This window comes from Malaclemys terrapin, chromosome 7, assembly GCF_027887155.1.
Source record: "Malaclemys terrapin pileata isolate rMalTer1 chromosome 7, rMalTer1.hap1, whole genome shotgun sequence".
Taxonomy (NCBI): domain Eukaryota; kingdom Metazoa; phylum Chordata; order Testudines; family Emydidae; genus Malaclemys; species Malaclemys terrapin.
Genome location: NC_071511.1, coordinates 101,179,668 through 101,202,269, shown reverse-complemented (window position 1 = coordinate 101,202,269; position 22,602 = coordinate 101,179,668). Strand labels below are relative to the sequence as shown.

At 40.3% G+C, this 22,602-nt stretch overlaps 1 protein-coding gene across 3 annotated transcripts in view; it reads left to right on the top strand.

The window, feature by feature from the left end:
- Positions 1-5,515: 5,515 nt before the first annotated feature.
- Positions 5,516-22,602, top strand: part of JAKMIP3 (Janus kinase and microtubule interacting protein 3) — a 152,152-nt gene continuing 135,065 nt past the window's right edge. For all 3 annotated transcript variants that reach the window (XM_054033963.1, XM_054033962.1, XM_054033965.1), the window contains exon 1: positions 5,516-5,699. The gene's annotated coding sequence lies outside the window, so the exon portion shown is untranslated. The remainder of the gene's footprint in view (positions 5,700-22,602) is intronic.

Genomic DNA, 22,602 nt, shown 5'->3' with positions numbered 1-22,602 from the left:
GTTGACTTGATACCCGTGTGGTTGGTCTGTTTTTATAGTGTTTCTCTTGGGCAGGCAACAGGAATCTTTAAAGGTTTGGGGGCTGTGATGCTTTGGGATTCAATCAGGCCACTAAAGGCTTTAGTCAACATCTGCCTTGCAACTCTGGCTCACAGCCTTGACACTAGCAGTAAGCACAAAAGCAAGGAGGTTTCACCCTGGCTTCCGCTGCTCAGTTACTCTTTGCAGGAGGACTTTAGCAACTCTTCCAGCCCCAAGTTTTCCCCAAGAATGTTTTTCTTGACTGAAACTCTCACAAAACCTTATCAAATTTGTTGCTCCTTTTAAAAAGACAGTACACAGCAGCCAGTTCCCTTAACTGGGGTTAACACACTCTCTACTTCAATATACAGCACTGAGCTGGTTTATTGTAAGAGTAAAACAAGTTTATTAAAAATAGAACACAGATTTAAGTGATACCAAGCGGAAGAAATAGGAGTAGAAATGGCTGCAAACAAAAGTAAAAATACATTTTTTAGTATTCTAATAAAAAATCTAACTTAACGAACTAGCCTTTTATTCAGAGGAGTTTTCTCATCACAGTCATTTTTCCAGCATGTCTGGACACTCTTTGGCCAGGATTCATCACAGAGCCCAAATCACTTGGCTTCTTTATCTCCTCAGGTGAAGGAGACCAAAATGGCTTTCTGTTTCTGCTTATATCTCCCCAAGCTCATTGACCATGTTGCAAGAGTCAGGAAGGCTTCCTGCTGTTCTTCTCTTCTTGTTGACTTCCCATCCCCTTGCTGATTTCTATGTATATAGGGCTTCCATTGTTTTGTTTCCATAATGTTAATTTACATTGGAGACAGGTAGATAGCTGCCTTTCCTCCTGAGAGAAAACTTGTTTCTCCCTTTATTTGGTCACAGACTTTAAAGTCTAATCCACTGGTCTACAATTTTTGAGAAGTCGTCTGCTTCAGAGATAAAATGTGCTATTTATTATGTATTTTGGTGTGCTGAATTCAAATATGACAATTAAAACAACTGATTGGCTACTGTTTCTAAGACATTTAAGTTTTTACATTTTATGTCTATGTATATTGTGTAGACAGTAGAGTTTTAATCATAAATTGTAAACCTAGGTCTTTTCATGTGTTTATGGTTGCTTTACATGATAATATTTCACCTGTCCTGTTTATGTAACACTTTAAAAATCAGCAAAAGGGTTATATAAATAAAATTTATTATGAAACAAAAGGCAAAAAACTATTATGTACATAGTTTAGTCCTATTCAGTGTCTACTCGGCGCTTCTTGGCTTGTCTCTTGTATTCATTAAATGGAGCATCTCTTGTCACTGTCCAGCAATAGTCTGCAAGCATTGATGGGCTCCATTTGCCCTGATAGAGTTTCTCCATTGTTGCAATGTCCTGGTGAAATCGCTCGCCGTGCTTGTCGCTCACTGCTCCGCAGTTCGGCGGAAAAAAATCTAGATGAGAGTGCAAAAAATGTCTCTTTAGTGACATGTTGCAACCAAGGCTTTTGTATGCCTTGAGGAGGTTTTCCACCAACAACCTGTAGTTGTCTGCCTTGTTGTTTCTGAGAAAATTTATTGCCACTAACTGGAAGGCTTTCCATGCTATCTTTTCCTTACCACGCAGTACATGGTCAAATGCATCATCTCAAAGAAGTTCATGAATCTGAGGACCAACAAAGACACCTTCCTTTATCTTAGCTTCACTTAACCTTGGAAATTTTCCACGGAGGTACTTGAAAGTTGCTTGTGTTTTGTCAATGGCTTTGACAAAGTTCTTCATCAGACCCAGCTTGATGTGTAAGGATGGTAACAAAATCTTCCTTGATTCAACAAGCGGTGGATGCTGAATACTTTTCCTCCCAGGCTCCAATGACTGTCGGAGTGGCCAATCTTTCTTGATGTAGTGGGAATCTCTTGCACGACTATCCCATTCGCAGAGAAAACAGCAGTACTTTGTGTATCCAGTCTGCAGACCAAGCAAGAGAGCAACAACCTTCAAATCGCCACAAAGCTGCCACTGATGTTGGTCATAGTTTATGCACCTCAAAAGTTGTTTCATGTTGTCATAGGTTTCCTTCATATGGACTGCATGACCAACTGGAATTGATGGCAAAACATTGCCATTATGCAGTAAAACAGCTTTAAGACTCGTCTTCGATGAATCAATGAACAGTCTCCACTCATCTGGATCGTGAACGATGTTGAGGGCTGCCATCACACCATCGATGTTGTTGCAGGCTACAAGATCACCTTCCATGAAGAAGAATGGGACAAGATCCTTTTGATGGTCATGGAACATGGAAACTCTAACATCACCTGCCAGGAGATTCCACTGCTGTAGTCTGGAGCCCAACAGCTCTGCCTTACTCTTGGGTAGTTCCAAATCCCTAACAAGGTCATTCAGTTCACCTTGTGTTATGAGGTGTGGTTCAGAGGAGGAGGATGGGAGAAAATGTGGGTCCTGTGACATTGATGGTTCAGGACCAGAAGTTTCATCCTCTTCCTCTTCCTCGTCTGACTCAAGTGAGAATGATTCTGGTGCATCAGGAACCGGCAGTCCTTCTCCGTGGGGTACTGGGCGTATAGCTGATGGAATGTTTGGATAATGCACAGTCCACTTTTTCTTCTTTGACACACCTTTCCCAACTGGAGGCACCATGCAGAAGTAACAATTGCTGGTATGATCTGTTGGCTCTCTCCAAATCATTGGCACTGCAAAAGGCATAGATTTCCTTTTCCTGTTCAACCGCTGGCGAAGATTTGTTGCACAAGTGTTGCAGCATAGGTGTAGGGCCCACCTCTTGTCCTGATCTCCAATTTTGCAGCCAAAAGAAAGGTGATAGGCTTTTTTAACCACAGTGGTTATACTGCACTTTTGTGATGCAAACATTCACCACAAACATAGCAGAAGTTATCTGCACTGTTCACACAAGTACGAGGCATCTCTGCTCACTTTGGCTAAACAGAAATGTGTCCCTTTGCAAAATCAAACACTGACAAATAAAAGAGCACGACACTGGATGATTTCTAGAGCTGATATAGGGCAATTTGTTCAGCAGAGTGATGTAAGCTTCATTATGATTGCATCATCCATGACTTCTAGGAATAATATGATGCAATTCATATCACGTATGACGCAATACCAGTTTCTGATTGCATTATTCATTGTTTTGCCTAAAAAGCAAGTACTGTCCAAACCCAGTCATAGATTTATTCATAGATCCAGTCAAAGATGTATTTTAGTCATTTCTGGTTTAAATTGAGATCCCTTCCCTTTATAACTCACTTATCCTCCGCCATTCCCAAGTCAAGGGTCGTATATACTGACCCAATAGCATATCTTGAAAACTAGAGCCCATCAACAATTTTAAGCATCATTTTTGTTCTCAGTGACCCAGAATTAGTAAAGTTTGACTATATTTATTTCAGAAGCATTTTGGCTGTAGAGCAGTGATATCAGTGAGTATTCATAATTTAACATATGGTGTTAATATCTACATTTCACAATGGTATTAATCACCAGTGGGTCACCGGCTTTCATAAAAGACCTCACTCAATACACTTTTATAGTACAGTAATATTGTATATAATTGGTCAATCCAATTGTTTATTCTTTTGAGGTTTAGGCATCATGTTCTCCCTAGGGGTGTCTGGGCCCTGATTGTCAGAGGGACACTATGGGATTCTGGTGGAAAGAGGACGGCTTACCTTCTGCCATACCAAATGAATAATACAATTGTATCTTCCACTTTTAATCTGCTTCATTTGCCTTGGCTCCTCCCCAAATTTTGGATTAAATCCAGAGTCTTCCTCAACTGGCTCCTCTCATGGTTTCCTGTTGCACCCGCAAGGACTGGAGGAAAGAGGAAAAGAGGAACTCACAGTGACAGGGCTACAGGGGGATTCTGTTGATGGTGATGAAGCAGAAATGGTGCCCTCATTGTCTGACTCCATTCTCATGGTCACACCAGCCTCCTGCATCGCCACCTGTTTGCACAGTGGCGGAATGACCAGGGGTGAACAGTTGGCCTCTATATTAATAGTATTTTGCAGTTATATAGCATTTTTCATCTTCAGAGCAGTTTACAAGCTAACCAATCCTCACAATGTTTCTTTGCAGAATGTAATATTATACACCTTTTTCAGATAGGGAAATGGAGATCAAGAGTTTATGTGATTTGGCCAACGTTGCAAATGGTCAGTGTCAGAGCAGGCATTAAACCATGGCATTTCCTGGCTCCCAGTCCTGTATTCAGTCTACTAAGCCCTGCCTCTATATGATACAGAATCTTTGCTTAAGTAAGGGTTTTTACTTGGAATGTTCAATCTAAAAAACCCTGTAACATTTTTCATCAATTTATGACCAGGGATTGAACAATTGTCAGAAAGAAAAAGTGTATCTTAAATCTTTCAAAGTTCTGGTGCAGATCAAAATGTCTTGTGACCAAATCCACCTTTCCTAAGAGAGATTGAAACCTAAAAGGCACCCGAAGTACAATTCATGCCACTCATTTGCCCACTTGTCTTTGTTTGTTTGTTAGAATAGAAATAATGGGGGGAATGTTAGCATTGTGAGTGTGATTGCTGAAAATGCTCAGATAGCAAGAGGCAGTAAATAAGGAGTTAATGACAGGTTTTTACTGTCTGCAGTGCTTTAATTCTCAAATAATACCTTACAGGAGCTCAAGAAATCACCTGCCTTTTTCCAGTAAATTTCCATTTTCCCATAATTGCAGAATGAAGAAATACTCAGTAATGACATTCTTATCGAAGATAAGTTGCTAATACCTGGCCCTGCACTGGGGTGTGTGAGGATTTCTGTTTAACATTATGCACTTGAAATGTCCCCTTTGCTATGATCAAGTGCAAAGGCTACCAGTTATAGTTAAATGTGACTATCCTTTAAATCGTATGTATCCTGTTCAAAAACACAACCCTTGCAAGAGGAAGAGTTAAATCCAGATTCACACTGTACAGAATGCAAACTGTAGGCTTAATAAAAACAACAACAAAACAGGCGAGCCTTTATGATTGCCTCCTCTTTTCTAGGGACTTTTGATTGTGCTAGTTGTGAGGTGCTCTAATATTACATCCCCGTTTGTGTGTTTGACTTAGATTTCTAAAAGGGAGGGTTTTCGGTTTTATAAGTGAGCTCCTGTGATGACGTTCCTGCACTCAGCTACTAGCTGCAGTGACACTGCAATGGCTGAAGGGCGGCTGTTGGATGTTCGCAATGAGCTCATTCTCCCAGGAGGGAGCAGGGCTTACAGTGCTTCACCCGGCAACTGCAGCCTTCCTGTGAAATTCATCTTTAGCTTCTCCTCAGTTAGGCTGGTCTGATTCTTCACTTTGGGGGTGTGAACATGGTGAGCAGATTTTACTGTATGGTTGATTCCTTTCCCCCACCCTTCTTCTAAATGCTTCCCTGGACTGATTGATGAATCATTCCTCATCTGGTCCCACTATTCAGAGGATAGAAATGGAAAATGTAATCTCATGCAGCAGGGATGGATTTTTTAAAAAAAGTCTTTTGCAATATGAATCGTGAAAAAATCCTTTAAAATCTGTCTGCTAGGAACAGCCCACAGTTTTTAGAATGAAGTGCACTGCATACAAGGAATGGTACTATCCTCAGGTAAAGCAGACAAGCAGTGTGCATCATGATGGAGCGTGCTTGTAAGGTTAGTTTCTCTACATGTTTGTCAATATATATGTATGTAATAAATATACGGCTTCATATGTACAGTTACATAAGAATGATCTATTTATATATTTTGTCTAATCCATTTTCAGACATCCTTTTTGCATGCTGTTTTTGGCATAATTTTTCTAAATATCTAACATCTTTGGTATGATTAATAAATGCAGCTATGATTCCCAGAGGCTTTCACTTAGGAAGCATGTAGGCCTTCCTAATGTAATGCCATTATATTTTATTAGATAAGTAGCTGCACCTTCTTGCTGTAGCTACTAATTCATAGAGTCTTCATAGAGTCTGAATCAAATGTGGTTGAACAGAAATACCAGAAACTATGTTTGTAAATACAGATCCCTTCTGCATTTGTGCATTTAGATGTTGGATTATTTTCAGGGCCTTGCAAGTTATGGATTATTGTAGGAGGGTACTTCTTATGATCACTAAATTAATGATTTTGACATTTCCTATTTTCTAAACTCTGATAGGTGCACATACTGCATGTAATGAGAACCATTTCCCATTCTGTGATGTTTAACCTGTTAGATTAAAAGGGAAGCTGCCTTTTTACAAATGTCTCTTCCTTTTTGGCTATAAATGTTGTTTATTCCCATTAAGCTTCTTTTCCTTTCAATAAACGTGTCTACCTCTGCCTGGACACTGTTTAAAATGCAGACAGAATCTATACAGCAAAAACAATAGATCTGAGTCCGATTGGTTTATTCTCTTGTTTCTCACATCAGGATACTTTCAGAGAATCCATATACTATACAACAAAGTCTACATTTATTGCATTATTCCTGTGCACCAGTCATTCACTTGAAAGATATAGCTGCATACTGCTACCAGCAGTTTGGACTCAGTTCTCTTGATTTATCTACAGTGGGTAATACGTTGTCATAAATGCTGGGCTTTGTTTTTCAGTGTAGGACTGTGAGTGTATTACAGGTGTTTGAAGTACACAGTACAGGAGAATTTGGGATGGGAGCTGTCTTAGTACTTCATTCTCAAAGTTTAAATTCTGCTTATTTCATATTAGCTCTATTAGCCTTCTGGATTGGAAACTGATGACTATTCTCTGGAGTAAAATATCAATTGCAAGATGATACAAGAATTAATGCTGAACAGGTCTTGAATTAAAAAAAAATGTTAACAATTCTACCAAGATAGGGACAGGCACATTCTTGGAACAGGAGAAACCTGCATTTCTAACTAAGACCCTGATTCAGGAAAGCATCCCTATTCAGGACAGCTCTTTAGCATGAGCTTAATTTTAAGCACATGCTTAAGTCCCACTAACTGTTCTGAATAGGAAACAGACTTAAACATGTTTCCTGAATCCAGATCTATCTCTGTTTCTTATTCAATATTTAGAAAATGATAGTTGCTAACATCTCCTGCACTGTAAAACTTTCTAAAAAGTTTCTACATGTATTATCCATTTACGTGAGCAAGAGCACAATTTGGCTTTGCTCTTGTCAACATATAATTTTTAAACATTGCCTTGTACTGCAGTGGGTCCAGATTCAAAACTAATTGGCAAATTAGTACTTACAGATGAATGCTTGTCTCAATAACAGAATGCTTTTGAATAATGATTCCTTCATTTTAACACCTTCCTTCAAAACATCTGTGTTTATCCTTTTGAAGGAAGGTGGCAAACATCTCAAAAGTTTGTTGGTGTGAATCTTATTTTACTATATAAGTAATTAACCACCCTGGTTCAAGATTTCCTTTCATGGATGGCGAAAAAAAGAAACGCTCAGAAAGTCTTGCACAAGCTAATTGACTTGAATCTGGGATTTGAACACATCTTGATTCAATAAAGTAGCCAAAATCAGTCTGTCAAATAGTCATAACATAGTTGGATTTTAACAGGACTGGATAACTTTATGACAAATAGTAACATTTGTAGTCATGGATCTTGTGATAAGAGTAAGCCAGATATAAGCTAATCGCTGTAAAGGACACTAGGGAAACAGTTTTGCCTTTGACCCTCATCTCCATCTCTGTAGAACTGGCTAGGAATATAATATGTGGTGAGTGTTGAAAGGAAAGGGGAGTTCACCTTCTTCTGAAGCATCAAGTGTTGGCCATCACTGGAGGCAGGATACTGAACCTGATAAATCAATGGTCTATCCTGGAATGGCAAATCTTATTTTCCTATGTTGTCTCCTATGGTAAAGTCCCATAGGAGTGGATAGAGACAAACCAAAAGTCAAAAGAAATTAGATAAGGTTCTATAGAAATTACTCTTTAATAGGAATGGCATCCTTCCTTTTGAACCATTCTGTCCAATTCTAGAGCAGGGTCATAATTTTCTATTATGTTCTATAGATGGTCAAAAAATCACATTATCTTTCACTCTTAATTTGTCCAGGACCATTTCATAAGGGGTTCGTTATTAACTGATGGCACTGAAGAAAGGCAACAGGTTCAGTAGAGTCCAGCAATTATCCAGCGATTCAATTATTCCAGCAATACTCTTTAGTCTCCAAATGCAACTCTCACTTTTGTACTCTGTACAAAAAGTATTAATAATTGAAGTGAAAGGGTTAATTAAAACATGAGAAATAGTTTGGGGGCAAATCATATTTCTTAAAATAAGTGCTCATGCTTTTTTTGGGGGGGGAGGAAGTATGTTGGCGTACTTTAAAACAACACAGATGGATGTTCTTTTATATTGTAATTGCCACATTGTCCCACCAACCCCAAGATCAAGGGACCTTGACCAAGGGAATATGCAAAAAAGGGGAATTATCTTTCATAGGAACTGACTCAAGATAATAGGTCAGCTTAAATTGGGAAATGTATGGATATTATCACTTAACTTGTTTTTTTCTGAATTCCCATTTTCTCCTTTTATAGGTCCCACCCAAAATACTCATATTATAATACCAACTATAAAGGCTGAATTGCTTTACTGATGAGACTGCTGGTTACTTGACAGCCTGTAAACTTGGGGTAACTTAGAGGTGCTCCAGAACAATGCCCTCTGTGATTCTCCTAGGCTTTCCCAGGCTAAGTTGCAAGTGTCCTGAGATTTAATTCAAATATGGGTCACCCATGTAAAGCTAGTAACCAAGTTACATCTGTTGTTTCATGAGGATTATTTTATCATAAGTCATGGCTAGAATGTGTTTGAGGTATTGCTGAGGTTGCTGAGGTTGCTATGGAAGTAATCTAATATTAATTGAACAGCAGACTATTAGCTATGCAAACCTGATATGCTATTCAGTGATATTCTGACCTGCCATCTGTCCATGGTAGCCCTGACTTCTATTTCAACCCTTTGTGCAAATCTGTATAAATGTAATTAGCTGATGGAACTGGTACTTTGGATGCACAAAAACTTCTCTTATTTTTGCTGATGCTGCTCTCTTTTGCCTCGCCTGTCCCTTGGTTTCATAATGGATGTGTCCCTTGGCACATACCAGAAATAAAGAGGAGCACTAATGAACTCAAAATGGTATTACTGTACATTACTAGGATGTAAATCTGAATGAGATTCCACATTAATGGTACTTAATTTTCTTTTAATAATTAAGCTTGAATGGCCTGATCCTACCTACTCCCATTTGACCCAATGGCAAAACTTCTATTAACTTCAAAGGGAACACGATTGAACCCTAAAGGTGAGATTTTTTTCCCCCCTCCAAAATGCCTAAGGCATTTATGAGCACAAGACTCACTGACTTTAAATGGAACTTGTGATCCTAAATCCTTCTGTCACTTTTAGAAATCTCCCTCTAATTGAACATTAAACTTATTTTATCCCCATGGTCTTATTAGTTCCTGATGAATAATACTAAATAGTTTGAAAATATATTATTTTTTTCCTTTCACTTGGATGGTGTCTTAAAAAGAAACTTTTACATTTAGAAAATAATGTTTCATATTTATTATTATTACCTATATTAGTGTTCGTTTGGAAGGGTAATTAAGATGGTAAAAGATGCAAAGATAAAGATATTCCCTCTCCCAAAGAGTGTACGATGCAAGCCCTGATACTGCAAGGTGTGCAACACAGACAGATCCCTGCGCCCATGCAGAGCCCTGTTGATTCCATCCACATAGCGTTAGGGCTAGGGAAGTGCTTTTTCTTAGGTCCATGAAATTTCATTTCATTTTTGCTGAGATGTAAGTTATTAAAATTTGCTATTTTCTTTCTCTTGCTTGTGTTCCTCAGGAAAATTTTGCTTATGCCATTTCCAAAGCACCACCACCAGCAGACACAGTACTGAGAACTCCAGTGAGCTGCCAGACCATTTGTAGTAGAAGAGGGCAGGGGGAGGACAGCTGCACTCACCCGGGCCCCAGGATCATTGCACAAGGGGGCAGAATCAAGGTTGCATGGGGAACTGTAAATCTGGTATTTCCCAACTTTCACATGCTTGATTTTGCAACCTAAATGATATTTTTAATGTCCTTTTTTGGTATGTATTCTACAGACGTAGCTAGCATTTCAACTGTACAAAGGCAATCTGTAAGAGGACTTAGGCACCTAAGTCAAACATTTAGGGGCCTCTGAGATCCTCAAAACCCCTACTCAGCTGCCACCTAACTCTTGAGGTGCCAAAGTTTCTGCCACTGGTTATGTGCACAGCCACTTTAGTCCCGACTCTCACGCTAGTCTCATGCTGAAACCCCTGCAGAATTCTCACACTAGGTGTACTCACCGCACACTGAACTCCTCACAAAATGGGAGCTGGAGGCAACCATCCTTATAATCTTTAGCCAAGTGGTTATAGTACCCACCAGGGATATGGGAAACCCAGGTTCAATCTCCCACCTTCTGCCTGACATGGATGGGTCTTGACCTGAGGTTCCCCCTCCCCCGGGACTTGACCCCGCAGATGAATGCCCTAACCACTGGGCTATGGATATCCTGGTGTGGGTCTTTCTCAGTCTCTGCTGTTGAAGCTGTTCCACTGTGAATAAATAATTAAATATGTGTTGGGCCAGAGAGAGAATGAAAATGACTCTATAGTGTAGTGGTTAGGTATAGAGTACTTAACCACTGGGTAAAGATTACGGGAGTCCGCTGTTTTGAGGGGAGTTAGGTGTGCTCTACTGCCTTTCTTGCAAGAAATGGCTTATGCACCTGACTTCATGAGAGGGGTCTGGATGTGAATCCCAAGGGGAGATAGGGCCCTCCCTTCAGCCGAAATTAACTAGGAGAAACATTATCTGCTCCCGCAATGGGTGTATTTATGCTTTGCATCAGGATGAAAGTCCCTCTTTTCTTTTTATGATTACTATAGCATTTAGAGGCCCTAACTGTGTTTAGGACCTCATTGTGCAAGGCACTGTGCAAAAAATGAGAGAGCGTCCCTGTTCTGAAGATCTGCCGTCTAATTAGACAACAGATAGGGTGGAAGGGAAAGCAGATGCATGGCAGGGCCAACTCTAACTTTTTTGCCGCCCCAAGCAAAAAACAAAAAAAAGCGCCCCATCGTAACAACCTCCCCCCAGTGCCACCCCGCTGAACCAAAAACAACAACAAAAAAAACCCTGAGCGCCGCCCCGCCAAACCAAAAAAAAAAAAAAAAAAAAAAAAATACCCCCGAGCACCACCCCGCCGAAACTAAACAAACAAACAAACAAAAACCCGAGCGCCGCCCCGCCACCCCAAGATTGGCCACCCCTTACAAGGTGTCGCCCCAAGCACGTGCTTGCTCGGCTGGTGCCTGGAGCCAGCCCTGATGCATGGAGAGAAGAAGTGACTTGCCCAACTGAGAATAGGATCTAAATCTGCTGGCTCCCTGTCCACACTCCATCCCCAGACCATGCTGCCCCTCCACTTTCTAAAGCTATTTAGTTGTATATCTGTGGAAAAAAACATTGAAAAATATCTTGAGGCTATATTCTTCTATAGTAACTGGACACATTCCTTAAAGAACAAAACAACAAATGGATGTGAGATTTAAAAGGGAGAAAACGATATAGGGATGAATGATATAACCGGACTTAAAGCATGGGGACTGTGGCTTAAAGGTTGTAACTTGTCACTCTGTATAGATCACATTCTAAATAATTAACTCATAAATTACTGGCCAGGATGGGATATTATTTTCTATGCAATATTAACAGGAGTAAAGATATTTTTAAATTACATTTTCCAGTATGTCACAGCAATAGATTAAAGCAATCCTCTTGTCAAATACTGCCATAAAAATAAAATATCAATATTAAAAGCTAATTTCAGTTGTTGGGTTCAGTGTGCGGTGCTGGCTGGTATTGGTGACCTGTTGGTGAGGTCAGACTAGATGATCTGGTGATTCCTTCTTGCCTTAAACTCTATAATTGAATGAAAAGCCTCATATTTTTTATATAGAAACCTACATAAGTTGGTTCACTTAAAGATGAGCATTTTACTAGCCCATTTGTTTATTTTTCATTGCTTATTAAATGTTTTCTCTTTCATAGAACTAGACAAAATAGCTCAAATTAAATAGAACATTTGGATGTTTTCTCACATTTTCTAATTTAGCAGAGAACATTTCTGAGAATTTTGAAAGCATATTTCAGGGGTCTAATCTCACTGGACAAAGCTGTAATGAAAGCGGTATTAGGGCTCAAGCAATTTTATTACTTTCATAACTGACGTGGCAAGCCCAGAGATGCCAGGGCTATGAACTGCCAACCCTAGCGGTGTCAGGGCTCAGCCCTGGCAAGCCCTGGCACAAATTAAGCACTATCTTAGAGGCTAGGTTTCAAGTATCACTTGAGTTGGAAATGAGATTGTTTGTTTGTTTTAGTTTAAACGGGTCCTCATAAGCAGCTGATCAATCCACATACTGTGCGCTTCAACATACAGTCATTTTTTGTAAACTAGTAGCCTCTGACAACTGTGTGAAGAATTGGGATGATTGATTGACAATAACTTGGATATACTGACTTTAGATTTGAATTTGGTCCTAAATTCACTCTTGCCACCACCAAGTAAGAAGGGCCAACCTGAGAATAAGTGATCTAGTCCTAGGACAAGGGAAGCTATTACTAAGCACTATAGGAAATGTCCTTTAGCTCAAGGGGTGGAGGCATGTGCTTTCTGGAGTTGAAGGACCAAGGCTCTATCCTTGGCTCCACAGTGGTGGAGGTGATTTATTATTTATGTTGTTTGAAGACAGATTAATTACAGTAGGGTTTAATTATTATTGTCTTTTGCATCCTCAGTATTTTACATGAGGCGCTAGAAAATAGAAATATTGTTCCACCCTTTTCCATTCTCTGGCATTATCCTGCTCATCTACATACAGGAAGCACATATTTTGGGGGTTTGGTACCTTGTTCAGTGGGTTAGTCCACCTCTCTCCTGTTTATTTATTTGCTTTTTTCTTACCATCCAGTATACTTTAAGTTTATTCCTTGATATTGGTTGCCAGCTGAAATAAGTGTATTCTGAATATAGAGAAAGATGAGCTGACTTAAAACTTCCAGAAAATCAGTAAGGAACATTCTCATTCCCACTTGTGAGATTGCAGAGTTAGAAGATTCTAGCTGTGTAGTTCCAATTCTACAGAAGATTCTGAAATAGCTCTATTTAGCTCTGTATTTTGCGAGTGTAGTAAATGTGCATGAGTGGAACCTGCATTTGCAGATGCATACTGAGCAATTAGTTATCTGATTATATGAACTATGCATGCAGATGCCCATTTATATGTGTAAATAAATACAAGCACCGTGTTCATGTGTTCTCAAGACAGAGGCCTGCTGAAGATCTATCCCCAAAAGTTGGTTTGACAGGGTATCTGCCAGCCCATTAGGGATCAGGGGGAGACCCAGCTGCCTCAAAATGTCATTGCATGGAAATCTCATTATCCTTAACCACTCCTGTGATACATTCAGGTTCAGCAGGGGATAGTTGGGTTTGCTGCCAGGTGTTCCTCATTATGCTGTCAATTAACCCAGCAGGCTGAAACCTGCTGACCTCTTCTTAGGCAGGGGTCTCACATAATCACACCAGAGAACCTGCAGAAAGGATTCTTCCAAAAATGGGTTGCTTGGTCTGTCTTGTAGATTTTTCACAAAAAGATCTGAATGCGCTTAAGATCTGGCCAATGGTTTTAGCCCCAGGATGTTTACAATCCTGATTGAGAGAGAAAAATATAGCAGATGGGAAAGCAATCTAGAAAAATAGCAAATGAAATCATCATTGGAAGACTTCATTAAATAAGTAGATTTTAAAGAGGAATTAAAAGGAGGAAAGTGCTTGAAAACTCAAGAGATTTTTCTCAGAAGAAGGGTGGTAGGAAAAGGGGGTTTGAAGCCGAGAGTAAAGGGAGACAACTAGAGCAGAAAAGAGCAGGGGCCAAATGAGAGTGCAGATGTAGGTGTGGACAAGATTATTATATATTCAGATTCAGGCTGCTTGCCCTCTTTATTAGACAAAATACATAGTTATAAGGATAAATACATTAAAGCTTCTGAAGGTCTTTGAGATCTACTAATGACAAGCACTTTATAGATATTATCATTATCATTATTTCATTATCATCTTGCGTCTGATGAAGTGGGCATTCGCCCAGGAAAGCTTATACTCCAATACTTCTGTTAGTCTTAAAGGTGCCACAGGACCCTCTGTTGCTTTTTACATTATTTTATTATCATCATCAAGAGGCTAAGGAGCTGGAACCCAGATGAATACATGTGCTCCTCTCTCCTCCTCTGTTTTTGAGACTATTTGTGAAAAGGAGAAAATATGTAAACAGAAAAGAAACTTTGCTAATGTGTGTGAAACTACTTTCTTCAGAGCTGTCTTGCAATCAGTAAGATCATTTCAGATGGGTGAGATGGAATTTGGGATTGGGACAGAGAACGCATCCAAAGCAACAAAAGAGAGTAAATAAAAAAAAGAGAGAGTATTTTTCAGACCTAAAATCTTCAAAATATATACATATCTATGTTGACTTGATTTCTCTTGCTTTACGTTGAAACATTTGAATGAAAGATCATACTTTGTGGGCAGAGTACTTGTATCAGATTATTTTTTCCTGCTTTCTATGAAAAAAAATCATCAAAATAACATAACATAAAAATCAAGATATAGCTGAAAAATGGGAATATATCTTATTTTAGAGAATGTTGGCTTGAAACTGGACTCTTGCACTGTAATAAATGTAGGGCACAAGACTATATATGTATTTTTACTTTTGTATGCACGTGCATTTATTAAAAAAATCTACATAGATCTGATTCAGATCTCCAGAGCTGGAGACTTTTCCAAGATGAGGCTTTAAGACTAACTGTAGCATGGGCTGGGAATCTTCCAGTTCCTATTTCAGAAAACCAACCACAGCAGTAGACATCAACTGGCAGCCTCTCATCATGGTCAATGGATATGAGAGCAAATTATCATATTTTTTCATAAATGGGGGCCCACTGCATCTGTCCACACTATAATCTCTTTTGTAAAAAAGCAGTGATGCCAACTGGGTATTTTTCAGATGCACTAAACTCACTTGGAAGAGAGAGAGAGATTATTACATCTCATTTACTAACAGTTCCAATAATAATTTCTTCCATTTGCCATTAAATATGGGATTTTCAAAAGTGCTGAGCAGACTACAACAGGAGCAGATTTAGACCAAAGCTGAGCGTTTTTGAAAACCCTCCCTACCGAGAGGAAAAAGATGCCCACTAACTTAGGATATTGAAAAACATGCAACAAAAGCAAATTAAGTATCATTAGTAAACAAACTAGACCAACACTGGTATCCCTTAAAAACAGGCCACTGAAAGGCTGCATTTGACATTTCGAAACAAAAATGTCAGAAATGTGCTTCTTTCTTTCCAAATCATGAGTGAAAGATGGAAGTAACAAACAAAAGGATTTGCTAAAACAGGCATCTTTAAAACAGAATTCAGAGGAAAATCTCTCAGTGTTAATGCATTAACACATATCAGCACTATACAGAAATCCAATCACTCAACCACTAATGGAAACTGGCCTGGAAATTCTGAAATGTACTGCTATTGCCCCCAGCCAAACCCAGTTGTTCAAAGCCTCATCTTTTCATTGCATTTTAGCATTCGTTGTTCTTGTTTTTTATCACTGTCTCTGGGAATGTGACCCATAAGCGTAGCCTGTGATTTGTCAACATTTAAGGATGTCTTCAGTTCTCTCCAATTTAGTTTCTAGTCATTTAAAGCCCCCTTTGAGTATCACCACCTCAGGTCCACCTAGGTCTATGCCTCCTAGTATAGACAAATTCACTATGATCAATTAACTGACATTTCTCATTATAATCAATGGACATGGCAGTCCTAGAAGCCATATAGGTGTTCTTTAACAGTACTCCTTTTGATAGCTGTCCTTGGCATACAAGAGATGCAGGTTTGAATCTCTGCTCTGGATCAGGGATTGGAACTCAGGTTTTTCCCCTCTAAGGAGAATGCTTTAATCACTGGGCTATTGGGTGGGTCTCTCTCAATCTCTCCTGTTGAAGCTGTTCCACCCTGTGTGAATAATTAAATAATCATTAGGCTAGAGACAGAGATTGAGAATGACTCTATAGCCTAAGGGTTTGGGCACTCAGGGACCTGCATTCCAGTCTCTGCTCCAATAACTGTCTAATTAGTTATACAAAGTAGAACAGCTTCAACAGGGAAGACTGAGAGAGATGACCCCCTCTACCCAGAATAGCCTATAGTTGGTAGTGAGGTACGCTCATGGGAGAGTGGAGACCTGAGTTCCAGTCTCTGCTCCAAAGAGGGTAATTCAGACATCTCTGGTGAGTGCCCTAATCACTGGGCTAAAGTTATAAGCAGGGCTCCACCTTGTCCTCCAATGTGTAAAATCAGAATGAGACATTTGTTAATGTGGACATGGTTTGTTTCAACATTTCCAGGGTTTTTTTGTTTTGTTTTAACTGAAAATATTCACCAAAATCAACACAAATTCAGAAATGTTTCAGTTGACCTAAATCTGCATTTTTCATCAGCAAAAAGTTTCAGTGGAAAAATTTAATTCAGCCCAACTGCTTAGAGTTTAGAAGAAGGGTTAAAGTAAAGGGACTAGAGGAAACCACAGCTTTCCTTCTACTGCTAATAGCATAGGAAGACCTCCCATCTCCTCTCCATGAACATAAAAGCAGCTCTCCTCCTCTTCCTTGACTGGCACTGTGAGAGCTGTCACTCCTGTTTCAATGTATCATATCTGCTGAGTTAGAACATATGATTGGTTGTTACTCCTGGCCATGCCACTAACTTCCCATGTGCCTTAGGCCAGTTACTTAACACTTTGAACGTTGGGTTATTAAAGTGTATAACAGAAATAACTACTACTGTTGCTACTTGAAGGGGTTGTTGTGGTTTCATTAATTGCCTGTAAAGTGATTCGTGATCATCGGATGAAAGTTACTATCTAAACGCAAAGTGTGGTTGTTAATGATTTTTACTTAGCATTCTCTCCCTGTCTCTGATATTCTCTAGGGCATCAGTTCTGTGCATGTCTACACTTAAAATCTTACAGCAGCACAACTGGACTACTTCAGTGTAATCACTCACTACGGCAGTGAGAGGGGTTTTCCCATCACTTCGTTAATCCACCTCTCCTAGAGGTGGTAGCTAGGTCAACAGAAGAATTATTCCATTAGCCTAATGTTGTCTACCATAGGCCGAGTTCTGCTCGCACCGGTGGGTGCTCGACCCCCACCTCTGCCCCCACCCCAACTCCGCCCCTGCCCCAACCCCATTCCAACCCCTTTCCCAAAGTCCCCCCAACTCTACCCCCTTCTTGCCCCTATTCTGACTCCTTCTCCAAATCCCTACCCTGGCCCTGCCTCTTCCCTGCCTCCTCCCCTGAGCGCGCCATGTTCCTGCTCCTCTCCCCACCCTCCTGGAGCTTGCTACACTGCCAAACAGCTGTTTGGTGGTGGGCAAGCTTTGGGAGGTAGGTGGAGGAGTGGGGATGCAGCACACTCAGGGGAAGAGGCAGAGGAGGAGGTGAGGTGAGGGGGGGAGAGGAATTTGCCTGCTGGTGGGTGCAGAGCACCCACTAATTTTTCCCTGTGGATGCTCCAGCCCCAGAGCACCCACGGAATCGGCACCTATGCTGTCTACACCAGGGTTTAGGTCAGCATAGCTGCATCTCTCAGGGGTGTGGATTTTTCACACATCTGAGAGATGTAGCTATGCCAATGTAAATTCCCAGGGTAGACTAGCCTTCAGATACTGATCTTCCTCAATTCCTATTGCATCTAGTGAGAGTTGAGAGCCCTCAGCACCTTATGGAATCACGTTGCATAGTTGCCTACAGCCCCTTGGGATCATTTTTTCACACAGGGAAGCCTATACCATGACTGAGTTTCTGAACTGCTTGCCACCATGGAAGGATTCCCCATTCATGCTTAATCAGTGAACTATACACAGCAATGTTTATGTGCTTTGGATGCCTTCCTCTAACTCTCCCCACAGTCCTCTGAGGTTCTAGTGTATGTGGAACTTATCCTTCTAACAAAAAATTACGTATTCATCTAACAAAAAATTAAATATTTAACAATACAATACAAAAAATCAGACTAATATACAGTCATGGCTTGCTATAAAACATATACCATGATTTTCTAAAATAAAGCACCACACATCACAGCAAAGGACACTTCTGTATATGTGGTCCATGTTGCCTAGCAACTGCAGCCATTTAGATGAAGAAAGCTTTAAATATTCAGCAATTTTATTTTTTAAGCCACTGCAAGTTCTCTGTAGATTTGTTTAAAAATCTTTGGTTCCAAGCCCTTTTGGGTGAACTTCTTTTTAAAAAGTAAACGGGCTGCAAATACACTAATCATACTGAAGAATGTGTTGTCATCTTTAAATCCAGGCAGCAACAAGTACCACGTCAGTCCAAACAGTCTGAATATAGCTAATTCATCCCTTGCAAATAGTATTGTCTGGGTCTTGCCTTTAAATAAATGAATTAGCAAAGAACACAATACTGCTTTGTTTTATTGTAGTTGAGAAGAATGTGGGGCTGTTGACATTCTTAGCTCTGAAGTGTGAAGTGGAGAGGGATGGAATAGGCATTCTAAACCAGGGCTAATCCACGAACACTGGTGTTTTCAGCAGCCTGTGATTAAGTCAATTACTGGGACAACCTGAGTGCTTGATTCATATCACTTCAAATATTTTTAAATCCCTCCTCCCCACAATATGTATACAGGCAGAGAACAACTGGGTATAATTTTAAAACCAGGAGCAATCACTGATATGAAGTCTAAAGGATCAGAGGGGTAGCCGTGTTAGTCTGGATCTGTAAAAAGCGACAAAGAGTCCTGTGGCACCTTATAGACTAACAGACATATTGGCGCACAAGCTTTTGTGGGTGAATACGCACTTCGTCAGATGCATGTCACCCACGAAAGCTTATGCTCCAATATGTCTGTTAGTATAAGGTGCCACAGGACTCTTTGTCGCTTTTTACAAGTCTAAAGGAAGCATCCTACCGGTACTCCCTATATAAATTTAAGTACTTTAGTATTCTGCAGTAGTAGTCCAAAGGACTGCTACGGACAGTAGTGATATTACGTTTCAAACTATAGCTGTATTTCTTGATTAAAGGTTTCTAAATGCATTTCATAAGGCATGAAATAGTCTGATATTCTATTGCAGTGTTTTCTTATAAAATAATTCATATTCAAATTGTTCTTAAACCATACTGGTCCTGTTCTTTTTCTTTCATTAGCACTAATTACTCCATTAATTTCAACAGATTTATCTCTGATTTACACCAGAATAAGGGAGAAGGGAATCAGGGATTTGCATAAAGCCCTCAAACTATATGTAATTGTAAAATTCTGCAGTAGAATCAGTGATTTACATTTGAAATAGGCAGGTGTTGGAACACTCTAGATATCAGCTGTCAGCAGGTGTTCTCTCTTCCCGTCCAAACCTGGCCTACACATATATACACTGGGCCACATGAGATGCAATGTTATGTTACCTCTAACAGACAGACATTAGTATATGTAATAAGGCTGTTATGGGCACGTCTTCTCTTTTCCTTATTGTCAGTTGATCACTAAACAAGTGGTCCCCAAATTTTGTATCTTGTCTCCCCTTAACCCTGTAACCTCCCCCCCTACATGGAGCCAGGAGCGGAACAGCAGCTCCGGGAGGGGGGGACACAGACAGGGGTAAGGGGGCTGAGGCTGGGGCCATGGCTGAGGGTGGGAATGGACCCTCAGCTGCAGGCCGAGATCTATAGCCATGGCTGGGTGCGTAGCCCAGGGGTGGGGTGGGCAGCCGGGGCTGAGGCCAGGAGCGGAGTTGGGCAATGCTTTCTCCCCGCCTCCTGTAGTGGCAGGTCTGGGCCTCAGATGCACCCCTCCAAATGTTACTCTGTGCCCCCCGGGGGGGGGGCACACCCCACAGAATGAAGACCTCTGCACTAGACTAATAAACATTTGAGCTTGGCGGTGTGTAGTGTATGTCAGTTAACCTAGAATTTGAATATGTCTGCTTCTGGCAATATGAAAGGAGTGTTCCATTACTCTGTTGCCATGTTAATCTACTGGCTGACAAGCTGCTCCTCCTATCTGACAGTGAGAGTCTTTGTCAGGTGCTGTGAAAAGCATCCAGTATTCTCTCTCCTGATCCTTCTTCCTCTTGTTCATTTTAGCTGACCAGATCAAACCTTTTTGACGTTTCTTCCCAAAGGGAGGGTTAAATGGCCTTTGTTTGATAGACCTCTGGCCACCTTGTTGCATTACATTTAATCTATTTTTTCAGAGGCCGCCTATCATTGCCCTGGTCTGTCTGCAATGTCTGGTGACACTGAGTTGTCATCTCCACAAGTAATAGCTGATGTGGGTGATTGAGAGGAAGTGCTGACTTTGAAAATGCTAAGTCCCTGTAGTGGGAGATGGGCAGCAGGAGGAGGCTTTTGAAATCCATGGAGTTATGTGAGGTTGTGTCCACTCTCCGCCATGTGCTTTCTGCTGTGCATTCAGGGGACAAGGTCCTTTCTTAGAACCTTTATTGAAGTTCACACTGGCAGACATCTTCTTGCCAGGTCACTGTTGATGATCTTAAATATTGTAATGATTATTTTTAAAATATGTAATATGTGGTTATAGGAGTCACATAGGCATCTATTATAGTGGTGTTATAATGACTCTGTGATGGGTTTGGTCACAGAGACCCCTGTGGGACTATTACCTGATGTGCTGAGACTACTTCTGAGCCCATTTTCTCTGCCGGTTTGGGCCTCCAGAACCCTGCCTTGTTGAGCCAGACACTCCAATCTGCTCCAACCCAGACTCAAGATCTGAACCACGTGCCTCAAAGCTGCAGCCTTAATTGAAAATGGCCTAGCAAGTGCTCTTGTCTCTAGCACCCTGACACCCAGCTCCCAATGGGATCCAAATCATAAGCTTTCGTGGGCTACAGCCTACTTCATCAGATGCATGTAGTGGAAAATACAGTAGGAAGATGTATATATACACAGAGAACATGAAACAATGAGTGTATTTTCCTACTGTATTTTCCACTACATGCATCTGATGAAGTAGGCTGTAGCCCACGAAAGTTTATGCTCAAAAAATTGTTAGTCTCTAAGGTGCCACAAGTATTCCCGTTCTTTTATCATAGGGACAGTATTTTTTAAGTTAATCCTAAAACTGAGGAGGGAAATTATTTAAAAGAATATATAATACCCCAACATGGCCAGCATGTTTGCTATCGTGCCACCAGCAGAGTTCTGGCACATTCTGGATCTGGGCCTTTCAGCCACCTTCCCCATAGTCTGAGTTTATGGACAGTAATAGTGATTTGTTATATTTTCATCAGTCTTCATGATGGCATGTTTCCTCATTCACTGGTTTACATGTGAACTGGAAATCTATAACTGACCTTGCAAGGTGCAGTGCAATTCCTAAGTGCAGACCTCCATAGGCTCTCATTGACTTCTACTCCAATGGAGGATTGGGACCTTTGCAAAATCATGTTAGTGGTTACTGTAATATTAAACAGCATAAAAGAGTGAACATAGTTTATTTCAGGGTTCCATTTGGACAGCTAAGATTTCTTCATTTCTAATCATTCATTGTAGATGAGGTCTGATTTGAAATCCTGATTTCAAATGTTTTATTTATTTATTTATTTTGAGACACAGATTTACATTGCTGGCTTGATTTTATGTTGGTTTTAATAAGCTAGTCAAATATTAGCCTAGACTTCCTTCCGTCCTTCAAGGCACCTACGTGATATTGGAAGTTAAAGGGGACAAAACTGCTTCATTTCAGAATCAAGCGTAAGTATGATATTTAATCTCACTTTATTAATAAGTTAAAAAATGACAGTGAGCAAAGGGCTACAAAGTAGTAAGGAGGTTGTGGGGATGGCATGGGAAAGCTAGATTAGAGACTGCTCTTCTGGCAACAGGGAAGAGTGTTCTTTATGTAGCTGCTCTTTGTATTTTATGGTACCGTGAATTTCAGCATAATGTTTACATCAAATCAAGTTCTCACTTTACTAGGAAAATAAACAAAGAAAGGAAAGGTTATATTTCATGGGTCATCAAGTCCATGTAGCTTATCTGTGGTTACTGGAGCTCAGACTTTCGCTTTGTTATTCAGTTGGTTGACACAGATACAAACTTGCAAATTATCCTAATTTAAACTGAAGGCAACTGCAGCTAGGAAAATACCAAGTTTGATTAATAATTAAGCCTCTTTCATGTTTTTAAAATACTAAGGGGCAAATCCTAGGTTGGTGGAAATTGACACAGCTCCAATTTAAACCAGCTGAGGATCTGGCTGTACATTCTGAAATGTCTGAGTAAACTATTGGCAGAGTAAAAAGAACAATAGGACTCAATATAGTAGGGTTGGATTTTGAGAGCTCCTGAGCACCCATTGTTTCCACTGACTTGAAGTTGTGGAGTC